This window comes from Triticum urartu, chromosome 5 (genome assembly GCF_003073215.2).
Source record: "Triticum urartu cultivar G1812 chromosome 5, Tu2.1, whole genome shotgun sequence".
Lineage (NCBI taxonomy): Eukaryota > Viridiplantae > Streptophyta > Magnoliopsida > Poales > Poaceae > Triticum > Triticum urartu.
The window spans coordinates 562,797,714-562,824,397 of NC_053026.1; positions in this window are offsets into that span (position 1 = coordinate 562,797,714).

Sequence of the window (26,684 nt, forward strand, 5' to 3'; positions counted from 1 at the left end):
TTAGTCCTCATATGCTACCCCTTGTTCATTTGATACCAATGCATACATATGTAGTGTAGCTCCTTGCTTGCGAGTACTTTGGATGAGTACTCAAGGTTGCTTTGCTCCCCCCTTTTCCCCTTTCTATACCCAATTGTTGCGACCAGACGATGGAGTCCAGGAGCCAGATGCCACCGTCGACGATGACTCCTACTACACTGGAGGTTCCTACTACTACGTGCAGGCCGCTGACGACGACCAGGAGTAGTTTAGGAGGATCCCAGGCAGGAGGCCTATGCCTCTTTCGATATGTATCCCTGTTTGTGCTAGCCTTCTTAAGGCAAACTTGTTTACCTATGTCTGTACTCAGATATTGTTGCTTCCGCTGACTCGTCTATGATCGAGCTCTTGTTTTCGAGCCCTCGAGGCCCCTGGCTTGTAATATGATGCTTGTATGACTTATTTTATTTGTAGAGTTGTGTTGTGATATCTTCCTGTGAGTCCCTGATGTTGATCATACACGTTTGCGTGTATGATTAGTGTACAATTGAATCGGGGGAGTCACAAGTTGGTATCAGAGCTGACTGCCTGTAGGAATCCCCTTCCACACTCCTTGGCCGAAGTCAAGTCTAGACATTGCAAAACTTTTACTAACATGGCTGCGTGTCTTACGGGCCCACGTCACCATTTGGGTGGTATTAGGATCTTTTACTCCTCGATCTTTACTCTGGGACTCTGAACTCTCTTCTACTTGGGTTAAACGAATTTACTAACTCTAACCTTAGGATCCCGTGACCACATTCACCCCAAAGTTGGATAAGCCCTAGCTATTCCTTAGAGTAGTATATTGAACATTATCCACACTGTCATTTGACTCCTTTGAAACATTTTTGTTTTTAGATGGAACCCACGAGACAGGACGTGTGCCACACGACGGCCATTGGTGCCTCAGGATCACCTGTTGTGTTGGTTGAGATGATGACCTATCTGGGTTATCGCTGACACCCTGAGTACACCGTCTACGAAGAGTACCAGGACTTTAACCAGGAGCAGTACCATGCCATCGTCCACCTCTACTCTTGGGAGTATGACTCCACTACCGTGCTGCACACTGCTCATGGTGTTGGAGTGACTATCGACATGGCAGTCCACGATGCTGCTTATGCTGCTCTGACACATTTTCGTGGAGAGTATCGAGAGTTGGACACCTCCCCTTTCAGGCACATTGCTATCGCATCCGATGTTGGTGCGGAGGGGTACTACACTGCTGCCTACTCCACTGTCACCCGAGAGCCCTTCTACCATCAGAACCTGGTTCTGCATGCTGATGGGCTGGATAGAGCTAACCGAGCTCTTCGCCACGAGTTGTACACCACCCGTCAGCACTTGTACCGCGCTCTGACGATGTTGCACCCCCTTGTCCGATCTGGTGATCTGTCGCGTTCTGAGATTTACCCTGCCAGGACCGTGATGCCCCAGGGTGTCGGCTGGCCATATGTGGGGGGCTACTCTCCCGCACTTGGTCCTCTTCTGCCACCTGCGCGTTGGGTTCTGCACCAGAGTATCCGTGGACCCCAGGCTACTGACGTGGAGGACTTCCCGTCGCGTCACTACCAGCTGTCAGGCTACACCTACCTCCACAGTTCTTCCTGGGACCGATGTAGGCTTGCTTGCTAGTGTTAGATGCATTCACCGCGAGCCTGCGTTCCTCCTATGTAGTCTTTAGTCTATGTACTGAACTCGGTGTACCGAACTCTATGCATGATCCCTTTTGGAAGATATGCCAACTACTATGTGGTATCTATCGTGTTCCTTTCATTATGCATGTTTCATCATGAATGATTCTTGTCCCTGCAAATTTCTCAATGCTGAACTACCCCTGTTATATATTAGCAGGATGGTTAGACCAGATGGTCGTGGTCGTGGTGGCCATGCCCCACCACCGCCTGAGTACATGGCTGGTATGATCCAATAGTTCGAGCTGAACCGCCAGTTCATGGAAAATATGATGGCTCAGCTTCCTCGCCCCAATATGAACCAGCAGCCAGCCCAAGTGACTCTGCAGGATTTCATGCGCCTCAACCCAACTGTGTACCGCAGCTCAACTCAGCCTCTGGATGCTGATGACTGGCTCCATGACATCACCTATGAGATGGAGTGCTGATGTAGCCCCTGCCAACTATGTCACCTTTGCTTCCTTCTTCTTAAAGGGACCCGCTGCTCAATGGTGGGATAGCCACATGCGTACTCTGCCGGTTGGAACAATCATCACCTGGCTAGACTTCCAAGCTGCTTTCCATGCCCGCTTCATTCCTTAGGGAGTCATGGACCGGAAGCAGCGTGAGTTCCGCAACCTCACACAGGTCAACAAAACTGTGGAAGCTTATTAGCGGGAGTTTCTGGACTTATCTCGCTATGCTGAAGAAGACATTGCAACTGATGCATGCAGACAGGAGAAGTTCCGTGATGGCCTTCAAGGTGACATCAAGCTCGCACTTCTAGTGCATAACTTTGCTGATTTCGCCAAATTGGTGAACAAGGCCATCAATGTCGAAACTGGTCTGCAGGAACACCAGAGCTCTCACAGGCGCAACCGTGACACAGGCTCATCTTCGGGCCCGTCCTTGCAGAAGCATAGGATATGGATTCCCAACAGCATGTACCAGCTAACTGCACCTGCTCCAAGGCAGTCCTATGCTGCACCGCGTCTGCCTCCCCCACCAAGTAGGCAGCCAAGACTTCCAGCTCCACCACCCCGAGCTCCTGTTCCCACTCCCAATAATGGTCTCTGCTACAAGTGTGGTCAACCAGGTCACCGTGCCAGAGATTGCAATCAGAATCAGAATCAACTGGCCCTTTCCACAGCTGGCCGTGGAAGCAACCAGCCATGCAACAACAATGCTAGGTCTTATGGTCGTGTTCATGCCAACCACGTTGATCTCAGTGAAGTTCTAGACCAGCCTGCTACGTGATGGGTACACTCCTTGTAAATTCAGTACCAGCATCTGTTTTATTTGATACAGGTGCATTGCATTCATTCATGTTAGAAGATTTTGCATGCTTGCACGACATTAAATGTGAGGACATGAACACTTCGCTATTAGTACACACTCCCTTGGGCCAATGTCGGACCTCCATGATTTGCAACGACGTCCCCGTTGAAATCGAAGGACTAGAATTCCTTGTCTCTCCCACCGTACTGAAGTCCTGTAGCATTGATCTCATTCTGGGAATGGATTGGTTGAAAGCGCATACTGCTTCTATAGTTTGCGCCACTAAGACCGTCCATCTGCTACACCTTTTTGATGAAATAATTACTTACCAGGCTCATCTGGTTAAGAATGCCGAGGCACGGCTTTATGCCTTGAATGCATTGAATGCTGCACCACTCGAGGGCATTGAAAACATTCCCGTCGTTCACGAATTCCAAGACGTCTTTCCTGAAGAACTTCCATGGATTCCCCCTGCTAGAGCTGTCGAATTCATCATCGACTTGAAACCAGGCACCACTCCTATAGCCAAACGAACCTACAAGATGCCGCCGCATGAACTCATTGAGCTTAAGGAGGAAATCGACAAATCTCTTAGCAAAGGTTTCATTCACCCTAGTTGCTCTCCTTGGGGAGCACTTTCTCTCTTTGTTAAGAAGAAGGATGGGACGAAGCGATTAGTCCAAGACTATTGTCCTATTAACCAATCCACTATTCAGAACAAATATCCCCTCCCCCGGATCAATGATCTTTATGATCAACTGGCTGGTTAATCAGTGTTCTCCAAACTCGACTTGAGGTTGGGTTACCACCAGACCCGTGTTCATGAAGAGGATATCCCAAAGACCACCTTCGTGACTCGGTATGGATCATACGAGTACACCGTCATGTCATTCGGCTTAACGAATGCTCCCGCCACCTTCTCTCGTATGATGAACTATATATTCACGGATTACCTCTACAAGTTCGTCATGGTTTATCTGGATGATATACTTGTATTTTCCAAGAACAAACAAGAACATGCTGAACATGTTCGTCTTGTGTTGGAAAAGCTTCGAGAGCATCAACTCTACGCTAAGTATTCCAAGTGTGAATTCTGGCTTCCCGAAGTAACCTATCTTGGGCATGTCATCTCCAAGGATGGTATTGCCGTCAACCCTGAACGAGTTCAGGCTATTTTCGATTGGACTCGTCCGAAGAATGTCAAGCAAGTCCGAAGTTTTCTCGATCTCGCCAGCTATTGCCGTCGATTCGTCGAGAACTTCTCCAAGATCGCCAGGCCTCTGACTAACCTGTTGCATAAGGGCGTCAAGTTCCAATGGACAGAAAAGTGTCAGAAAATTTTCCAGGCGCTCAAAGACAAGTTTACTTCCGCCCCAGTGCTTGCTCCACCTGATACTAAGAAGGACTTCGTCATTTACTGCGACGCTTCCCGTCAAGGGTTAGGCTGTGTCCTAATGCAAGAGCGCAGAGTGATTGCTTATGCCTCTCGTCAAATGCGCCCTCACGAAGAAAACTACCCAGTTCATGACCTCGAGCTTGCTGCCGTCATTCATGCTTTGAAGCAGTGGCGACATTACCTTCTCGGTAATCGTTGTGAGATCTTCACCGACCACCAAAGTCTGAAGTATCTGTTTACTCAGCCAGACCTAAACCTCTGTCAGCAGAGATGGATGGAGACTGTTGCAGACTTTGACATGGGTATATCCTATACCCCAGGCAAGGCTAATGTAATGGCTGATGCCTTTAGCCACAAGTCTTACTGCAACCACCTCCAGGTTCACAAAGTTCGGCCCTCGCTTGTCGAAGAATTTAGAAAGCTGAACCTTCATATTGTTCCTCCTGGTGCACTCGCTCCCCCTCCCCCAGGGTTCCAAAAGATGAATCTTCGTGTTGTTACTAAGGGTTCTCTAAATACCCTGGCTGTCGTACTAGATCTCGTAGACGGTATAAAGACTATCCAAGGTTATGACTCTGAAGTCCAGAAGATTAAACGCCATCTCGCAGAAGGAAAGCCCTCATTCTTCACTATCGCCGATGATGGCGCCTTGTACTTCAAAGGCCACCTAGTGGTACCATGTTCGAGGAAAAACCTGGATCAGACTAAAAAGGTTATGAAAGAAGCTCATGATACGCCTCTGTCCATCCATCCTGGTAGTACAAAGATGTACCAGAATATTCGTCATAGATTCTGGTGGTCTAATATGAAGCAAGACATTACTCGTTATGTTGCTGAGTGTGATATTTGCCGTCGTATCAAAGCAGAACATCAAAGGCCTACTAGAACTCTGCAACCTATCTCTATTCCTGAATGGAAATGGGCCGGGACCATGTGGAAATGGACTTCGTCACTGGATTTCCCAAATCGCAGAAAGGTAATGATGATATTCTTGTCCTCATTGACCGGCTTTCTAAAGTTGCACATTTTCTGGCGGTCAAAGAAACAATCACTGCTAGTTAGCTTGCAATTCTTTACATGTACAGAATTGTTTCACTTCATGGTATTCCACTGGTTATCAGTTCGGACCATGGCAGTTTATTCACTTCAAGATTCTGGGCAAGTTTCCAAGAAGCTATGGGAACTCATTTGTCGTCCAGTATTGCGTTTTATCCCCAGTCGCAAGGACAAGTTGAACGTGTCAACCATGTTCTCGAAGACATGCTTCAAGCTTGTGTAATTTCCTTCGGCAAGAAATGGGAGGAATCTTTTCCATATGCCGAGTTCTCTTATAATAATAGCTATCAAGCTAGTCTGAAGATGCCCCCCCTTCAAACTGTTATATGGACGAAAGTGTCGGACCCCTCTGAACTGGTCAGAAACTGGGGAATGTCCACTCTTTGGTCTGGATATTATCCAACATGCCGAAGAACAAGTCCGCATTATTCGTCAGAATCTCAAGACTGCTCAGTCACATCAGAAGAGTCAGTATGACCGTCATCATAAAGACATGGTCTATCAACCTGGCGAAAAGGCTTATCTTCAAGTTACACCAATGAAGGGTGCTCATCACTTCGGGATCAAGGGCAAGCTAGCTCCTCGCTATATCGGTCCCTTCACTATTCTAGAAAGGCGTGGAAAAGTGGCATATCAATTGGAGCTTCCGTCAAACCTTTCTCAGGTTCACGATGTGTTCCACGTGTCACAGCTCTGCCGTTGCTTCAAGGACGCAATCCAAGCAGTGGATCATGAAGTGCTCGAATTGCAACAGGACCTCTCCTATAAAGAGCATCTGGTCCGCATTCTCGACCAAGTTGAACGCCACACACATGCGATCAAATTTCCTCAAGGTCCAGTGGTCACATCACTCTGAAGATGAAGCCACTTGGGAACGCGAGGATCGCCTGCGTGATGAATACCCCGCATTGTTTCCTTCTACATCCTAAAATCTCGGGACGAGATTTCTTGTAGTGGAGGAGTTTTGTAACGCCCGGATGATCATGCTACAGTAATCCCACGTTAACGGTGCCACGTCACCCCGGTTACTGTTACTAATCTCACGTTGGATCAAAACTTTTCAAATTCAAAAATTTAAATAATGTCAAACATCAAATTTTTTCAAACATTAAAAAGAAAATGTTTGGAGCTTGCCACTAATTTTCTAGGTGTTTATGGTGAAGGAGCCGTGCCTTTATAAAAGGCCTAAATATTTTAAAAAGGAAACAAAATAGGAAAGAAATAAAGAAAAGGGAAAATGGATAAAACATAAAACAAACAAAATAATAAAAAGAGAAAAGGCCCCCTGGCCAACTGGGCCTCGGCCCAGCTGGCCACTTGGTTAGCCAGGCCGGCCCAGCCGGCGCCCCACACCCTCCTCCATATCCCCCACTCAGGGGAAAACCCTAACCGACACCCCCACACGTACCCCCACTCCCCCTCTTGGTCCACTCCTCCCCTCCCCCGTTTCACTCCTCCCACGACCCCGATCTGGATCGGGGGGACGAACAGCGCTGACCGCCCCTGACGCCGCTCGGATCGCCCGTCGCCGTCCATCGCTGCCCGGAGCCCCCCTCGCCGGCCTGCTTCCTCTCCGCCGCATCGTCTCCGTCCTCCTCCTCGCCCCCCGCTGCCCGAATCCCTGCAAACCCCGGTGAGACCCCGGCCCGCGCCCCCGAACCACTCCGACGCGGTGCGCGCGCACCGCGCCCGCTGGCGCCGACCCGCAGCCGCGCTCGTGCGCGCCTCGCCCGTGCGCACGCACCTCGCCCGAACGCTGCTCGTCCCTGACCCCGCTTCGCCACGTCGCTTGCCGAGCGCCGCCACCACGCCCGCGCCGTTCGTCCACTCCGGCCGCCCCCTGCTCGCCCTCTTCCTCCTCCCCGTAGCCGCGCCTTCGTCGCGCTCGTCGTCGCCGCTACCTGTTACTGCTCTGCGCTATTGCTGGCTGTAGCCGTTGCCGCTGCTATCCCGTAGCCGCTGCTAGCTGCTGGACCCGCTTGCCATAGCCACCGCCGCTGATGCTTCCACCAATAGCCGCCTACTGCTGCTGCTGCACTACTCTGCCCGCGCGCGCACGCCCACGTCGCCGTGCACTTGCCTGCCTCCGCACCGTTGCCATGCTGCGCCCTGCCTCCGCCCACGCGGCCTGATGGCCCTGGCTGCTCGCGCACCACCGGACCATGTCTGCTTCCGCCTGGCCGCGCCCGACTCCCCTCGTCCCTTCCCGCGGCTGCCTTGGCCGACGCCCGCTGCCACTCGGCCAGCCACTTCCGCTCGCCGCGCCCCGCTTCGGCCATGGCCACCGGCCTCCCCAGCTCCGGCGCCTTACGGGTCCGCCCGCTCGGGCAGTGCCCTGTGTCTGTTAGCGCCCGACCCACTATGGCCCCTTTGGGCCAATGACAAACGGGCCCAGCCCTAGAATGTTTTAAAAAAGAATTAAATAATAATAATAATAATAATTAGTCAATTAAAGAATTAATTAACTTAATTAATTAAACTAAACAACTAATTAAACTAATTAATCGTGATTAGTTAGTCTAGTCAATGACGAACAGGACCCACACGTCAGTTTGACCAGTCAACACCCTTATTGACTGCTGACGTCATGCTGACGTCAGCATGCACTGTTCTGGATAATGTTGAATTAAAATAATTAAATAAATACTAAAAATGATTTAAATCTTTTAATATCAATATAAAATAAACCATAGCTCGGATGGAAAAACTTTGTACAGGAAAGTTGCTCAAAAGGACGAGACGAATCCGGATACGCAGCCCGTTCGTCTGCCACGCATCCCTAGCATAGCGAACACACAAATTTACCCCACCGATTCATCTGTCCGGAAACACAAAACACCGGGGATATTTTCCCGGATGTTTCCCTGTTGTATTCATTGTTTCTTCCCCCTCTTCTCTACGGTAGACTATGAGGCTGACGCCGCTGCTGGTGCCTCGTCCGACTACGTTGTTGACGACCCCTAATTGCCAGAGCAACCAGGCAAGCCCCCCCTTGATCACCAGACATCGCCTACTCTTCTCTCTACTGCTTGCATTAGAGTAGTGTAGCTTGTTACTGCTTTCTGTTAATCCTATCCTGATGCATAGCCTGTCATTGTTGCTACAGTTATTGATACCTTACCTGCAATCCTAAATGCTTAGTATAGAATGCTAGTTTACCATCAGTGGCCCTACATTCTTGTCCGTCTGCCATGCTATACTATCGGGCCGTGATCACTCGGGAGGTGATCACGGGTATACGTTATATACTTTATACATGATACATGTGGTGACTAAAGTCGGGTCGGCTCGTAGAGTACCCACGAGTGAACCATGGATTGGGTCTGAAAGGACATTTTTCCCGACGGCCCTCTGAGTGGATCTTTGTGGCAGAGCGACAGGGTTGGTTGAGACCACCTAGGAGAGAGGTGGGCCTGGCCCTGGTCGGCGTCCACAGTTATTTCAAAATAACACGCTTAACGAGATCGTGGTATTTGATCTGAGTCTGGCCACTGGCCTATATGCACTAACCAACTACGCGGGAACAATTATGGGCACTAGACATCGTGGTATCAGCCGAAGCCTTCGTGACGTCAGCGACTGAGCAGCGCGCGCCGGATTGGACCGTAAGCCTGCTCTTGTATTAAGGGGGCTAGGTCTACTTCTGGCCGCCCACGCAACATGTAGGTGTGCAATGGGCGATGGGCGCAGACCCTTGTGCCATAGGATTTAGACCGGCATGCTGACGTCTCTATTGTGCCTAGGTAGGGCTGTGACGTGTTGATCTTCTGAGGGCGGGCATGACCCAGGAAATTGTGTCCGGACAAAGGGGATCGTGCGTGTTGGGAAATGTGGTGCACCCCTGCAGGGAAGTTTATCTATTCGAATAGTCGTGTCCCTCGGTAAAAGGACGACCCGGAGTTGTACCTTGACCTTATGACAACTTGAACCGGATACTTAATAAAACACACCCTTCCAAGTGCCAGATACAACCGGTGATCGCTCTCTCACATGGCGACGAGGGGAGGATTACCGGTTAGGATTATGCTATGCGATGATACTTGGTGAACTTGTTGGGGAACGTAGTAATTTCAAAAAAATTCCTACGCACACGCAAGATCATGGTGATGCATAGAACTGAGAGGGGAGAGTGTTGTCTACATACCCTCATAGACCGACAGCGGAAGCGTTATGACAATGCGGTTGATGTAGTCGTACGTCTTCACGGCCCGACCGATCAAGCACCGAAACTACGGCACCTCCGAGTTCTAGCACACGTTCAGCTCGATGACGATCCCCGGACTCCGATCCAGCAAAGTGTCTGGGAAGAGTTCCGTCAGCACGACGGCGTGGTGAAGATCTTGATGTTCTACCGTCGCAGGGCTTCACCTAAGCACTGCTACAATATTATCGAGGATTATGGTGGAGGGGGGCACCGCACACGGCTAAGAGAACGATCACGAAGATCAACTTGTGTGTCTATGGGGTGCCCCCTGCCCCTGTATATAAAGGAGTGGAGGAGGGGAGGGCCAGCCCTTTCTATGGCGCGCCCTAGGGGAGTCCTACTCCCACCGGGAGTAGGATTCCCCCTTTCCTAGTCCAACTAGGAGTCCTTCCATGTAGTAGGAGTAGGAGACAAGGAAGGGGAAGAGGGAAGAGAAGGAAGGAGGCGGCGCCGCCCCTCCCCCTAGTCCAATTCGGACTAGTGAATGGGGGGCGCGCGGCCTGCCTCTCCCTCTCCCCTAAAGCCCAATAAGGCCCATATACTTCTTCCCCCTTATTCCCGTAACTCCCCGGTACTCCGAAAAATACCCGAACCACTCGGAACCTTTCCGATGTCCGAATATAGTCGTCCAATATATCGATCTTTATGTCTCGACCATTTCGAGACTCCTCGTCATGTCCACGATCTCATCCAGGACTCCGAACTCCTTCGGTACATCAAAACTCATAAACTCATAATATAACTGTCATTGGAACCTTAAGCGTGCGGACCCTATGGGTTCGAGAACAATGTAGACATGAACGAGACACGTCTCTGGTCAATAACCAATAGTGGAACCTGGATGCTCATGTTGGCTCCTACATATTCTACGAAAATCTTTATCGGTCAGACCACATAACAACATACGTTGTTCCCTTCGTCATCGGTATGTTACTTGTCCGAGATTCGATCGCCGGTATCTCAATACCTAGTTCAATCTCGTTACCGGCAAGTCTCTTTACTCGTTCCGTAATACATCATCTCGCAACTAACTCATTAGTTGCAATGCTTGCAAGGCTTATGTGATGTGCATTACCGAGAGGGCCCAGAGATACCTCTCCGACAATCAGAGTGACAAATCATAATCTCGAAATACGCCAACCCAACATGTACCTTTGGAGACACCTATAGAGCTCCTTTATAATCACCCAGTTACGTTATGATGTTTGGTAGCACACAAAGTGTTCCTTGGGTAAACGGGAGTCGCATAATCTCATAGTCATAGGAACATGTATAAGTTATGAAGAAAGCAATAGCAACATACTAAACGATCAAGCGCTAAGCTAACGGAATGGGTCAAGTCAATCACATCATTCTCCTAATGATGTGATCCCGTTAATCAAATAACAACTCTTTGTCTATGGTTAGGAAACATAACCATCTTTGATTAACGAGCTAGTCAAGTAGAGGCATACTAGTGATACTCGATTTGTCTATGTATTCACACATGTATTATGTTTCCGGTTAATACAATTCTAGCATGAATAATAAACATTTATCATGAAATAAGGAAATAAATAATAACTTTATTATTGCCTCTAGGGCATATTTCCTTCAGTCTCCCACTTGCACTAGAGTCAATAATCTAGTTCACATTGCCATGTGATTTAACACCAATAGTTCACATCATTATGTGACCAACACTCAAAGGGTTTACTGGAGTCAATAATCTAGTTCACATCGCTATGTGATTAGCACCCAAGGAGTACTAAGGTGTGATCATGTTTTGCCTGTGAGAGAAGTTTAGTCAACGTGTCTGCCATATTCAGATCCGTATGTATTTTGCAAATTTCTATGTCAACAATGCTCTACACGGAGCTACTCTAGCTAATTGCTCCCACTTTCAATATGCATCCAGATTGAGACTTTAGAATCATCTGGATCAGTGTCAAAGTTTGCATCGACGTAACCCTTTACGACGAACCTTTTTTCACCTCCATAATCGAGAAATATTTCCTTATTCCACTAAGGATAATTTTGACCGCTGTCCAGTGATCTACTCTTAGATCACTATTGTACTCCCTTGCTTAACATAGTGTAGGGTATACAATAGATCTGGTACACAGCATGGCATACTTTATAGAACCTATGGCTGAGGCATAGGGAATGACTTTCATTCTCTTTCTATCTTCTGCCGTGGTCGGCCTTTGAGTCTTACTCAATTTCACACCTTGTAACACAGCCAAGAACTCTTTCTTTGACTGTTCCATTTTTGAACTACTTCAAAATATTGTCAAGGTATGTACTCATTGAAAAAACTTATCAAGCGTCTTGATCTATCTCTATAGATCTTGATGCTTAATATGTAAGCAGCTTCACCGAGGTCTTTCTTTGAAAAACTTATTTCAAAACACTCCTTTATGCTTTGCAGAATAATTCTATATTATTTCCGATCAACAATATGTCATTCACATATACTTATCAGGAATGTTGTAGTGCTCCCACTCACTTTCTTGTAAATACAGGCTTCACCGCAAGTCTGTATAAAACTATATGCTTTGATCAACTTATCAAAGCGTATATTCCAACTTCGAGATGCTTGCACCAGTCTATAGATGGATCGCTGGAGCTTGCATATTTACTTAACACCTTTAGGATCGACAAAACCTTCTAGTTGCATTGTATACAACTCTTCTTTAATAAATCCATTAAGGAATGCAGTTTTGTTTATCCATTTGCCAGATTTCATAAAATGTGGTAATCGCTAACATGATTCGGACAGACTTAAGCATAGATACGAGTGAGAAACTCTCATCATAGTTAACACCTTGAACTTGTCGAAAACCTTTTGCGACAATTCTAGCTTTGTAGATAGTAACACTACTATCAGCGTCCGTCTTCCTCTTGAAGATCCATTTATTTTCTATGGCTTGCCGATCATCGGGCAAATCCATCAAAGTCCATACTTTGTTCTCATACATGGATCATATCTCAGATTTCACGGCCTCAAACCATTTCACGGAATCTGGGCTCAACATCGCTTCCTCATAGTTCGCAAGTTCGTCATGGTCTAGTAACATGACTTCCAGAATAGGATTACCGTACCACTCTGGTGCGGATCTCACTCTGGTTTACCTACAAGATTCGGTAGTAACTTGATCTGAAGTTACATGATCATCATCATTAGCTTCCTCACTAATCGGTGTAGTAGTCACAGGAACAGATTTCTATGATGAACTACTTTCCGATAAGGGAGCAGGTACAGTTACCTCATCAAGTTCTACTTTCCTCCCACTCACTTCTTTCGAGAGAAACTCCTTCTTTGGAAAGGATCCATTCTCAGCAACGAATATCTTGCCTTCGGATCTGTGGTAGAAGGTGTACCCAACATTTTCTTTTGGGTATCCTATGAAGACGCACTTCTCCAATTTGGGTTTGAGCTTATCAAGTTGAAACTATTTCACATAAGCATTGCAACCTCAAACTTTAAGAAATGACAGCTTAGGTTTCTTGCCAAACCATAGTTCATACGGAGTCGTCTCAACAGATTTAGATGGTGCCCTATTTAATGTGAATGCAGCTGTCTCTAATGCATAACCCCAGAACGATAGTGGTAGATCGGTAATAGACATCATAGATTGCACCATATCTAATAAAGTACGGTTATGACATTCGGACACACCATTATGCTGTGGTGTTCCAGGTGGCATGAGTAGTGAAACTATTTCACATTGTTTTTTAACTGAAGGCCAAACTCGTAACTCAAATATTTTACTTCTGCGATCATATCATAGAAACTTTTATTTTTGTTACGATGATTCTCCACTTCACTCTGAAATTCTTTGAACTTTTCAAATGTTTCAGACTTGTGTTTCATCAAGTAGATATACTCATATCATCTCAAATCATCTTTGAAGATTAGAAAATAATGATACCTGCCACGAGCCTCAATATTCATTGGACCACATAAATCAGTATGTATGATTTCCAAAAAATCTGTTGCTCGCTCCATTGTTCCGGAGAACGGAGTCTTAGTCATCTTGCCCATGAGGCATGGTTCGCAAGCATCAACTAATTCATAATCAAGTGATTCCAAAAGCCCATCAGCATGGATTTTCTTCATGCGCTTTACACCAATATGACCTAAACGGCAGTGCCACAAATAAGTTGCACTATCATTATTAACTTTGCATCTTTTGGTTTCAATATTATGAATATGTGTATCACTACGATCGAGATCCAACGAACCATTTTCATTGGGTGTGTAACCATATAAGGTTTTATTCATGTAAACAGAACAACAATTTATTCTCTTACTTAAATGAATAACCGTATTGCAATAAACATGATCAAATCATATTTATGCTCAACGTAAACACCAAATAACACTTATTTTGGTTCAACACTAATCCCGAAAGTATAGGGAGTGTGCGATGATGATCATATCAATCTTGGAACTACTTCAAACACACATCGTCACCTTACCCTTAACTAGTCTCTGTTCATTCTGCAACTCCCGATTCAAGTTATTAATCTTAGCAACTGAACTAGTACCAAATACTGAGGGGTTGCTATGAACACTAGTAAAGTACACATCAATAACATGTATATAAAATATACCTTTGTTTACTTTGCCATCCTTTCTTATCCGCCAAATACTTGGGTAGTTCCGCTTCCAGTGACCAGTCCCTTTGCAGTAGAAGCACTTAGTCTCAGGCTTAGGACCAGACTTGGGCTTCTTCACTTGAGCAGCAACTTGCTTGCTGTTCTTCTTGAAGTTCCCCTTTTTTCCTTTGCCCTTTTCTTGGAACTAGTGGTCTCGTCAACCATCAACACTTGATGTTTTTCTTTATTTCTACCTTCGTCAATTTCAGCATTACGAAGAGCTTGGGAATCATTTCCGTTATCCCTTGCATATCATAGTTCATCACGAAGTTCTACTAACTTGGTGATGGTGACTAGAGAATTCTGTCAATCACTATTTTATCTGGAAGATTAACTCCCACTTGATTCAAGCGATTGTAGTACCCAGACAATCTGAGCACATGCTCACTAGTTGAGCGATTCTCCTCCATCTTTTAGCTATAAACTTGTTGGAGACTTCATATCTCTCAACTCGGGTATTTGCTTGAAATATTAACTTCAACTCCTGGAATATCTCATATGGTCCATGACGTTCAAAACGTCTTTGAAGTCCCGATTCTAAGCCGTTAAGCATGGTGCACTAAACTATCAAGTAGTCATCATATTGAGCTAGCCAAACATTCATAACGTCTGCATCTGCTCCTGCAATAGGTCTGTCACCTAGCGGTGCATCAAGGACATAATTCTTTTGTGTAGCAATGAGGATAAACCTCAGATCACGGATCCAATCCGCATCATTGCTACTAATATCTTTCAACACAATTTTCTCTAGGAACATATCAAAATAAACATATGAAAGCAACAATGTGAGCTATTGATCTACAACATAATTTGCAAAATACTACCAGGACTAAGTTCATAATAAATTTAAGTTCAATTAATCATATTACTTAATAACTCCCACTTAGATAGACATCCCTCTAATCATCTAAGTGATCACGTGATCCAAATCAACTAAACCATGTCCGATCATCACGTGAGATGGAGTAGTTTTCAATGGTGAACATCACTATGTTGATCATATCTACTATATGATTCACGCTCGACCTTTCGGTCTCCAGTGTTCCGAGGCCATATCTATATATGCTAGGCTCGTCAAGTTTAACCTGAGTATTCCGCATGTGCAACTGTTTTGCACCCGTTGTATTTGAACATAGAGCCTATCACACCCGATCATCACGTGGTGTCTCAGCACGAAGAACTTTCGCAACGGTGCATACTCAGGGAGAACACTTATACCTTGAAATTTAGTGAGAGATCATCTTATAAAGCTACTGTCGAACTAAGGAAAATAAGATGTATAAAAGATAAACATCATATGCAATCAAAATATGTGACATGATATGGCCATGATCATCTTGCGCCTTTGATCTCCATCTCCAAAGTACTGTCATGATCTCTATCGTCACCGGCATGACACCATGCTCTCCATCATCTTGATCTATATCAATGTGTTGTTACATGGTCGTCTCGCCAACAATTGCTCTTGCAACTATTGCTATCGCATAGCGATAAAGTAAAGCAATTATTTGGCGCTTGCATCTTATGCAATGAGAGACAACCATAAGGATTTTGCCAGTTGCCGATAACTTCAACAAAACATGATCATCTCATACAACAACTTATATCTCATCACGTCTTGACCATATCACATCACAACATGCCCTGCATAAACAAGTTAGACGTCCTCTACTTTGTTGTTGCAAGTTTTACGTGGCTGCTACGGGCTTAGCAAGAACCAATGTTACCTACGCATCAAAACCACAACGATAGTTTGTCAAGTTGGTGCTGTTTTAACCTTCACAAGGACCGGGCGTAGCCACACTCGGTTCAACTAAAGTTGGAGAAACTGACACCCGCCAGCCACCTGTGTGCAAAGCACGTCGGTAGAACCAGTCTCACGTAAGCGTACGCGTAATGTCGGTTCGGGCCGCTTCATCCAACAATACCGCCGAACCAAAGTATGACATGCTGGTAAGCAGTATGACTTATATCGCCCACAACTCACTTGTGTTCTACTCGTGCATATAACATCAACACATAAAACCTAGGCTCTGATACCACTGTTGGGGAACGTAGTAATTTCAAAAAAATTTCTACGCACACGCAAGATCATGGTGATGCATAGCAACGAGAGGGGAGAGTGTTTTCTACGTACCCTCATAGACCAACAGCGGAAGCGTTATGACAACGCGGTTGATGTAGTCGTACGTCTTCATGGCCTGACCGATCAAGCACCGAAACTACGGCACCTCCGATGACGATCCTCGGACTCCGATCCAGCAAAGTGTCGGGGAAGAGTTCCGTCAGCACGACGGCGTGGTGACGATCTTGATGTTCTACCGTCGTAGGGCTTCGCCTAAGCACTGCTACAATATTATCGAGGATTATGGTGGAGGGGGGCACCGCACACGGCTAAGAGAACGATCACGGAGATCAACTTGTGTGTCTATGGGGTGCCCCTGCCCCCGTATATAAAGGAGTGGAGGAGGGGAGGGCCAGCCCTTTCTATGGCGCGCCCTAGGGGAGTCCTACTCCCACCGGGAGTAGGATTCTCCCTTTCCTAGTCCAACTAGGAGTCCTTCCATGTAGTAGGAGTAGGAGACAAAGAAGGGGAAGAGGGAAGAGAAGGAAGGAGGGGGCGCCCCCCCTCCCCCTAGTCCAATTCGGACTAGTCAATGGGGGGGGGTGCGCAGCCTGCCTCTCCCTCTCCCCTAAAGCCCAATAAGGCCCATATACTTCTTCCCCCTTATTCCCGTAACTCCCCGGTACTCCGAAAAATACCCGAGCCACTCGGAACCTTTCTGATGGCCGAGTATAGTCGTCCAATATATCGATCTTTACGTCTCGACCATTTCGAGACTCCTCGTCATGTCCCCGATCTCATCCGGGACTCCGAACTCCTTCGGTACATCAAAACTCATAAACTCATAATATAACTGTCATCGAAACCTTAAGCGTGCGGACCCTACGGGTTAGAGAACAATGTAGACATGACCGAGACACGTCTCCGGTCAATAACCAATAGCGGAACCTGGATGCTCATATTGGCTCCTACATATTCTACGAAGATCTTTATCGGTCAGACCGCATAACAACATACGTTGTTCCCTTTGTCATCGGTATGTTACTTGCCCGAGATTCGATCGTCGATATCTCAATACCTAGTTCAATCTCGTTACCGGCAAGTCTCTTTACTCGTTCCGTAATACATCATCTCGCAACTAACTCATTAGTTGCAATGCTTGCAAGGCTTATGTGATGTGCATTACCGAGAGGGCCCAGAGATACCTCTCCGACAATCAGAGTGACAAATCCTAATCTTGAAATACGCCAACCCAACATGTACCTTTGGAGACACCTGTAGAGCTCCTTTATAATCACCCAGTTACGTTGTGACGTTTGGTAGCACACAAAGTGTTCCTCCGATAAACGGGAGTTGCATAATCTCATAGTCATAGGAACATGTATAAGTTATGAAGAAAGCAATAGCAACATACTAAACGATCGAGCGCTAAGCTAACGAAATGGGTCAAGTCAATCACATCATTCTCCTAATGATGTGATCCCGTTAATCAAATAACAACTCGTTGTCTATGGTTAGGAAACATAACCATCTTTGATTAACGAGCTAGTCAAGTAGAGGCATACTAGTGACACTCGGTTTGTCTATGTATTCACACATGTATTATGTTTCCGGTTAATACAATTCTAGCATGAATAATAAACATTTATCATGAAATAAGGAAATAAATAATAACTTTATTATTGCCTCTAGGGCATATTTCCTTCAGAACTTACCATCTACGTTCTTCTACATGCTGCAAGATGGAGGTTGCCAGAAGCGTAGTCTTCGATAGGACTAGCTATCCCCCTCTTATTCCAGCATTCTGCAGTTCAGTCCACATATGCTACCCCTTGTTCATTTGATACCAATGCATACATATGTAGTGTAGCTCCTTGCTTGCGAGTACTTTGGATGAGTACTCACGGTTGCTTTGCTCCCCCCTTTTCCCCTTTCTATACATGTCGTGGTTTTGTCACGGCAGATGTCCTTGTGAAAGGACTTAGTCGTGGAGCCATCGCTACGGGTTAGCTTAAATGGGTTAAAGCGGACAAGGGACGCGAGTTTTATACTGGTTCGGCCCCTTACGGTGAAGATAAAAGCCTACTCCAGTTGTAATGGAATTGCTAGGGTTTCAATTACCAGGGAGCGAATCCTATTACGGTGAAGATAAACCATGACTATGAAGCCGGTTTAGCGAATCTGATGAAGGAGCGCTATGAGGTACTTTCATCACTTTTCCTTTCTTAAATCCAATTTGCAAGTACCAACTCTAGTTTCCCCCAAGGGCCGGTTTATGATGGCAATCATAAATCTTGACTTTGTAATATCTTAACCCTCGCATGCTTATCTTTCACATGTCAAGTGGTCTTTAAAATAAACCGGTACTTTATCATTGTGTTCCTGTACTTTTCACCTGTGTAGTCCCCAAGGGCCGGTTTATCTTTCCAAGGTAAACCGGGTCTTTAACCAATGCTTCAATTTGAATAGATGTACATTAGCCCCAGAGTGTCAAGGATAATGCTTGCATTGTACTTGGGACTTGCAAAAATTTCTGACAACAGAGCAAATAGGCATTAGCCCCCAAGTACAAAGTGCATAACTTGCTATGTGCTTGGTACTTCAAATATATACAGCCGACTGATGATATGTCGTTCCTCGACAGGCTGAGCTGAGCAAAAAGGATAGCCAAACCTCTGATCTCCAAGAGAACATTAAATCTCAACAAGCGGAGGCTTCTAAAGCCAAGGAAGAACTTAGCACCGCCTTATCAACCATGGAGAAGCTGAAGGAGACCTTGAAGAAGGAGCGGGCGGATTGGGAGGAAGAAAAATCCGCTTTACAGAAGAAAGCTGAAGACGCAGCAGCAGCTCTTAAACCGGTGGTTGAAGAACTGACCGGCTTAAAGCGGCAGATTAATGCCATGACCTCTGCTGTATTTGGTAAGTATCCTCATATGAAGTTTTTTCAATTCATACTATCTCATCAATGGTCGGTTTACTGATGCTTACGATGACAGGGACCCACATTACTCATCTAGGCTCCGACATGCGGATGAAGCTCAAGGCTGCCTATACTTTGATAGAACAGTTGTATTCCGGATCCCAATGAGTTATTTGCACTATTGCTTATAACAGGCCTCCTCCAACGCCGATAAAAGAAACCATCGAAAAGTTGTCCATGTTGCCTGCCCGGTTGGATGAACTTAAGAGATCAGCTACAAGGTCAGGCGCGCTGACTGCACTAATCCGGGGCAAGGCGTGGATTCCAGATCTTGAACCGGCAGACATTGGCCAAGGCTATCCCGGCGTAAAAGAAGATGGTTCAAAATTCAACAATGATGATCTCCGAAGGCTGACAAGGGAACTGTGACCCATTGCAAGCAAATTGGCGGATGAAACGGATCTGTCTCATTACCAGCCGGTTTATGATGCTGATCAGAAGAGATATCCTGCGGCAACACATGACGTAGAAGATCTTGTTCCGCCAATTCATAAGCACACTTATGCCCCTGACATTGACCCTTCCAACCTTATAAGTGAAGAGGCCGTGTTCCAAGCTTTAACTGGAATCGATTGGACGACGATTGATTTCCAGCCACTAGGTAGAGAGGAGGAGGATGCACCAACTCAAGATGATCCTCAATCTTCAAGTCGTCCAGATGCTGAATCCTAAACCGGAGGCCGGTTTATCTGTCGCAGTCTGCCACTCGTTATCAAAACAATTATTCTGTGTGGGCTTTTAAAGCACTTTGTAATAGGCTAGTTTAAACACTTATTTGTTATGCCATCGAGTATGTTTATTTTGCTTGATACTGATAACTCGCCATGCCCTTGGGATCTATTATATGCATAGTCCATTGCGGCTTTATTTAATATGTTCCTGCATATAAGAACTTGAAAGTGTCCTAGTGGTTTACCACTGGACGGGTCATGATGCCCAAAATATATACATAGCTTGGATGTATAACCAAGATTGTAATGACCAGATATAAAATAGATGATACATGTGATATATCTCGTTGGCTAACCAACTGTTGTTATAATAAGGGTGATAACACCAATCTGGAGTATGGATGACTCCTTTCATCCTAGCCGGTTCATATCAAAACCGTACCGGGTTATGATAAACACCAGTTTGTTCATATAATTCTGGTGACTTCTAGCCAAAACCAGACCAGATCAAATTAATGCCGGATTGTAACTGATCATGTACTAACAACTTAGCGTTGAAAGCCATGCTAGGTTGTAATAGACACCAGTTTTATCAGAAAATGTTCATAAATCCTTTATCAAAAGAGTTTAAATATTGCAAAAAATACCAGAAAAATATGCAAGGCTTTTCATGGGCTGCCAGGCCCTAAATCGAGGCTTTTCATGGGCTGCCAGGCCACTGAGTTAACCATTTTCAAAGCCTTTTAAGATGGACCTCAATCTTTAACCAATCATCGTTTTAACTTTGACAAGTTCAGGGTCTATGAGATTGACTTGTCAAACGTTCCATGGGTCATACCAGGTTTACCTGGACGGAGTGGCTTACTTAAAGAGGCAGGATAACTCGGGGTTTTAGGTGAATGCACCTGGCTTCCAAGCCTGGCTTGATAGCCTATTGCAACGGTACAAACTCTTTGTTCTTTGAGAAGCAAGGAGCCCCCAAGCAATATTTGAGCTGTGCTCAGTGGTACCTATGCTTGAGTTGTGCTTTTGCAACAAACTCTCTTTGGTCCACATAATTTCCTTTTGGCTTTTAGCCTATCAAGAGGTATAGCTATGGTGTGAATACAACCAAGCCCCCTAGTGATTTCCCTTTTTTGGCTTTAAGCCAATCAAGAGGCGTAGCTATGGTTCGAATACGACCAAGCCCCCTAGTGATTTCCTTTCTCTATGCGTGGCATTATAAGCCGGGTTTAATAGAACTCCGCTTTATAAGTAGAAGCCCCCATGTAACCACACATTATGTAAAAAGAAAAGAGACCCCGCTTTAGCTGAGGCTCCGGTTTATAATATATACATTTTTATAAATATGTACATAAGAAGAGCCTGTGGCTCAAGTATAATAAGGCCGAAGAAGAGCTATATTCCATGGCCACTGGGTCTCCTCCTCCAATTTACGTGAGTCTTTGTGCTCTCGAACATCGATAAGGTAGTATGGCCCGTTGTGCAGATTTTTGCTGACCACAAAAGGTCCTTCCGAAGGTGGGGATAACTTGTGCATATCAGTCTGATCCTAGATGAGCCGGAGCACCAGATCACCCTCTTGAAAAGTTCTGGTCTTAACCCGACGGTTGTGATAACGTCGGAGATCTTGTTGATAAATCGTCGAACGCACTGCTGCCAGATCACGCTCCTCATCTAACAGGTCCAGTGAGTCCTAATGTGCCTTCTCATTACCGCCTCTGCTTCATAAACCATAAAGAAAGGCGTGTAACCCGTAGATCTATTTGTTGTGGTGTTGATACTCCATAACACGGAAGGTAACTCCTCCACCCAACAACCCGGCGTCCGCTTTAAAGGAACCATAAGCCGGGGTTTAATGCCTCTCAAAATCCCCTGATTTTCCCTTTCTGCTTGACCATTAGATTGGGGGTGAGCCACTGACGACACGTCAAGCCGGATGTGCTCACGTTGACAAAATTCTTCCATGGCGCACTTGGACAGATTAGTACCATTATCAGTTATAATGCTATGTGGAAAACCAAACCAGAATATCATCTTTTGATGAATTGAACGGCCGTGGCTGCATCACACTTACTGATTGGCTCTGCCTCTACCCACTTGGTAGACTTATCAACTGCCACCAGCAGGTGGGTCTTCTTGTCTTTGGACCTTTCAAAGGGTCCAACCATGTCTAGCCCCCAAGTTAAAAATGGCCAAGTGATTGGAATCATTCTCAACTCCTGGACCGGAATATGAGCGCGGTGTGCAAACTTATGACAACCGTCACACCTCTTCACCAAATCCTCAGCATCAGCATGAGCCGTCAACCAATAGAAGCCGTGACGAAAAGCCTTAGCCACCAAGGATTTTGAACCGGCGTGGTGACCACAATCACCTTCGTGGATCTCTCGAAAGATCTCACAACCTTCTTGAGGAGACACACAACGCTGAATCGCCCCTGTGACGCTGTAATGATGTAACTCCCCATTGAAAATGGTCATTGACTTGGATCGCCGGATTATCTGCCGGGCCAAGGTTTCGTCGCCTGGTAACTCGCCCCGGTTCATGTAGGCTAGGTATGGGACTGTCCAATCCGGCATAACATGAAGAGCCGCTACCAATTGAACCTCCGGATCAGGAATAGCCAACTCCTCCTCTGTGGGTAACTTGACCGACAGATTATGAGGTACGTCTAGGAAGACATTGGGTGGCACCGGTTTACGCTGAGAGTCTAGGCGACTTAGAGCGTCCCCGCTCCATTCTTTCGCCGGTCTATATGGTCAACCTGATAACCCTTGAAATGACCAGCCACTATGTCCACCTCTCGTTGATACGCTGCCATGAGCGGATCCTTGGAATCCCACATACCAGACACCTTCTGAGCCACCAGATCTGAGTCACCGAAGCACTTAACCCGGCTTAAATTCATCTCCTTAGCCATCCGAAGACCATGGAGCAAGGCTTCATATTCAGCTGCATTGTTAGTACAAGGGAACATTAAGTGGAGAACATAACAAAACTTATCACCTCGTGGGAAAGTTAGTATGACTCCAGCCCCCGAGCCCTCTAGTTGTCTAGACCCATCAAAATGAATAGTCCAATACGTGTTATCTGGCTTTTCCTCTGGTGCCTGCAACTCTGTCCAATCATTAATGAAGTCCACAAGTGCTTGGGACTTGATTGCTGTGTGAGGCGTATATTTTACCCCGTGAGGTCCAAGCTCAATAGCCCACTTGGCAATCCGGCCAGTTGCTTCTCTGTTTTGGATGATATCTCCCAGGGAGGCTGAACTAACCACTGTGATATGATGACCTTGAAAATAATGCTTGAGCTTCCGGCTTGCCATGAAAACTCCATACACCAGCTTCTGCCAATGTGGGTACCTCTGCTTTGATTCAATAAGCACCTCGCTAATGTAATAAACCGACCGTTGAACCGGATACTCCTTTTTGGCCTCCTTGCGCTCAACCACAATAGCCACACTAACAGCCCGGGCATTAGCAGCCACATATAGCAATAAGGGCTATTTATCGACCGGAGCCGCAAGGACGGGCGGTTCGGCTAACTGTCTCTTCAAATCCTCGAACGCTTTATCAGCCGCGTCACTCCAGACGAAGTCATCCGTTTTCTTTAGCATCTGATACAAAGGGATAGCTTTCTCCCCAAGGCGACTGATAAACCGGCTTAATGTTGCAATCCGGCCCGCCAAACGCTGAATATCATTGATACATGCCGGTTTAACCAGAGAAGTGATAGTTGTGATCTTCTCCGGATTAGCCTCAATGCCCCTGTTAGACACCAGAAAACCCAAGAGTTTGCCTGCCGGAACACCAAAGACACATTTGGCCGGATTAAACATCATCTTATAGACCCGGAGGTTGTCAAAAGTCTCTCTCAGGTCATCTATAAATGTTTCCTCCTTCCTAGACTTCACCACAATATCATCCACATAAGCATGGACATTGCGCCCAATCTGTTTATGAAGACAATTCTGAACACAGCGTTGATACTTCGCCTGGGCACTCTTGAGCCCAAAAGGCATAGATACATAGCAGAAGGCTCCAAAGGGAGTTATGAAAGTTGTCTTCTCCTGGTCCTTAACTGCCATTTTGATCCGATGATAACCAGAATAAGCATCCAAAAAACACAAATGGTCACAACCCGCCGTAGCATCAATAATCTGATCAGTACGAGGGAGAGCAAAGGGATCAGTTGGATAGGCTTTGTTCAAGTCTTTGTAATCCACACACATACGCCAAGTGCCATTTTTCTTAAGTACCAGCACCGGATTAGCTAGCCACTCAGGGTGAAAGACCTCTGAGGGAGTCCTGGATTAGGGGGTCTCCGGACAGCCGGACTATATCCTTTGGCTGGACTGTTGGACTATGAAGATACAAGATTGAAGACTTAGTCCCGTGTCCGGATAGAACTTTCCTTGGCGTGGAAGGCAAGCTAGGCAATACGGATATGTAGATCTCCTCCCTTGTAACCGACTCTGTGTAACCCTAGCCCCCTCCGGTGTCTATATAAACCAGAGGGTTTAGTCCGTAGGACAACATACAATCATACCATAGGCTAGCTTCTAGGGTTTAGCCTCTACGATCTCATGGTAGATCAACTCTTGTAATACTCATATCATCAAGAACAATCAAGCAGGACGTAGGGTATTACCTCCATCAAGAGGGCCCGAACCTGGGTAAACATCGTGTCCCCTGCCTCCTGTTACCATCCGCCTTAGACGCACAGTTCGGGACCCCCTACCCAAGATCCGCCGGTTTTGACACCGACATTGGTGCTTTCATTGAGAGTTCCACCGTGCCGTCACCATAAGGCTTGATGGCTTGTTCGATCATCGGTAACGATGCGGTCTAGGATGAGGTTTTCCTCCCCAGACAGATGTTCGTATTTTGTGGCTTCGCATTGCGGGCCAATTCGCTTGGCCATCTGGAGCAGATCGAGAGCTACGCCCCTGGCCATTAGGTCAGGTTCGGAAACTTAAACTACACTTCCGACATACGCGGAGACTTGATCTTCGACGGATTCGAGCCCATGTCAGGTGCGCCGCTCAGTCACGACGATCACGACGTAAGTCTGCCGTCGGACAATATTCGGGAGATCGCATCTGCAATTACTCCGGCCGTCAATCCGGAGCAAATCACGTCATCCGAAAGTGGAGGGATAGACCCCGCCATGGAGGCCGCACCCTCAGTGGTGATAGAGCTGGATACTGACTTCACCCCTTACGAGAGTCGTGTCGCCGAACCAATGGATTCATCTCCGACCAAGGACTCCGAGCCGCTTACATCCGTGCCCATCGAATACGACTGGGCACCGATCATGGAGTTCACCTTCGCGGATATCTTTCAGCACTCGCCTTTCGGTGATGTGCTAAATTCATTAAGGTCTCTCTCCTTGTCTGGAGAACCTTGGCCGAACTATGTCCGGCTAGAATGGGATGTGGACAATGGAGAAATTCGTTGCCCACCCACCACCCACTTAGTAGCCATTGTTGACAATTTAACCGACATGCTCGACTTCGACTCCGAAGACATCGACGGTATGGACGACGATGCAGGAGACGAACATGAACCACCGCCCACAGGGCGCTCGACCGCCACCTCCTCATATGATATATACATGATGGACACCCCCAAAGAAGGCAATGGCGACGAGACAGCGGAGGATGACCCCTCCAAGAAGCAACCCAAGCGCCGACGTCAGCGGCGCCGCTCTAAGTCCCGCCACAGCAAAAGTAGGGATACCGGCACAGGAGACAATAACACTCCGGATAGTGCCGAAGACAACCACAATCCCCTCCAGCACGATCTAGATCCGAAGGATGAACAAGCTAGCCCTCTAGAGCAGGCAGCAGATGAAGAACCAGAGGAGGACAATTACATGCCTCTCTCCGAAGACGAGGCAGGCCTCGGCGACGAAGAATCTATCGTGCCTGAGGATCCCGTCGAGCAGGAGCGTTTTAAGAGCCGGCTTATGGCCACAACAAATAGCCTGAAGAAAAAGCAACAACAGCTTCAAGCTGATCAAGACCTGCTAGCAGATAGATGGACCGAAGTCCTTGCGCCAAGGAATTCGAACTCAAGCGCCCCTACAACAGTTACCCAAAATGCAGGTTGCTACCTCACCTCGATAAGAAAGCATTAAAACCTCCATCACCAGTGTACAATGCGGTTGACCGGCCACGGCGCGGCCGAGCCGGAGAGGCGTTTCAGCCAAAAGTTCAGCCTACACCTCGCTGCCACTCAAACAAAAATACCAAGGCCCAGGGCAACACACGGGACCTGCGAGATGTATTGGACAGTAAGGCAAAACTCACAAGGTCAATATACGGGTCACGGGCGCATGCGCCAACACGGGACGATGATCGTCGCGCCGGATACACAAAAGGTAAATCCGGCCGGGCCGAATACAGCAGACAATACTCATATGAACTGCGTCGTGATACAGCCCCGCACAGAGGCGCCGCACACCCCCTATGCTTCACTGATGAAGTTATGGATCATGAATTCTCGGAGGGTTTTAAACCCGTAAATATCGAATCATATGATGGTACAACAGATCCCGCCGCATGGATTGAGGATTTTCTCCTTCACATCCACATGGCTCGCGGTGATGATCTACATTCCATCAAGTACCTCCCACTAAAACTCAAAGGACTAGCTTGGCATTGGCTGAATAGCTTGCCAGCAAACTC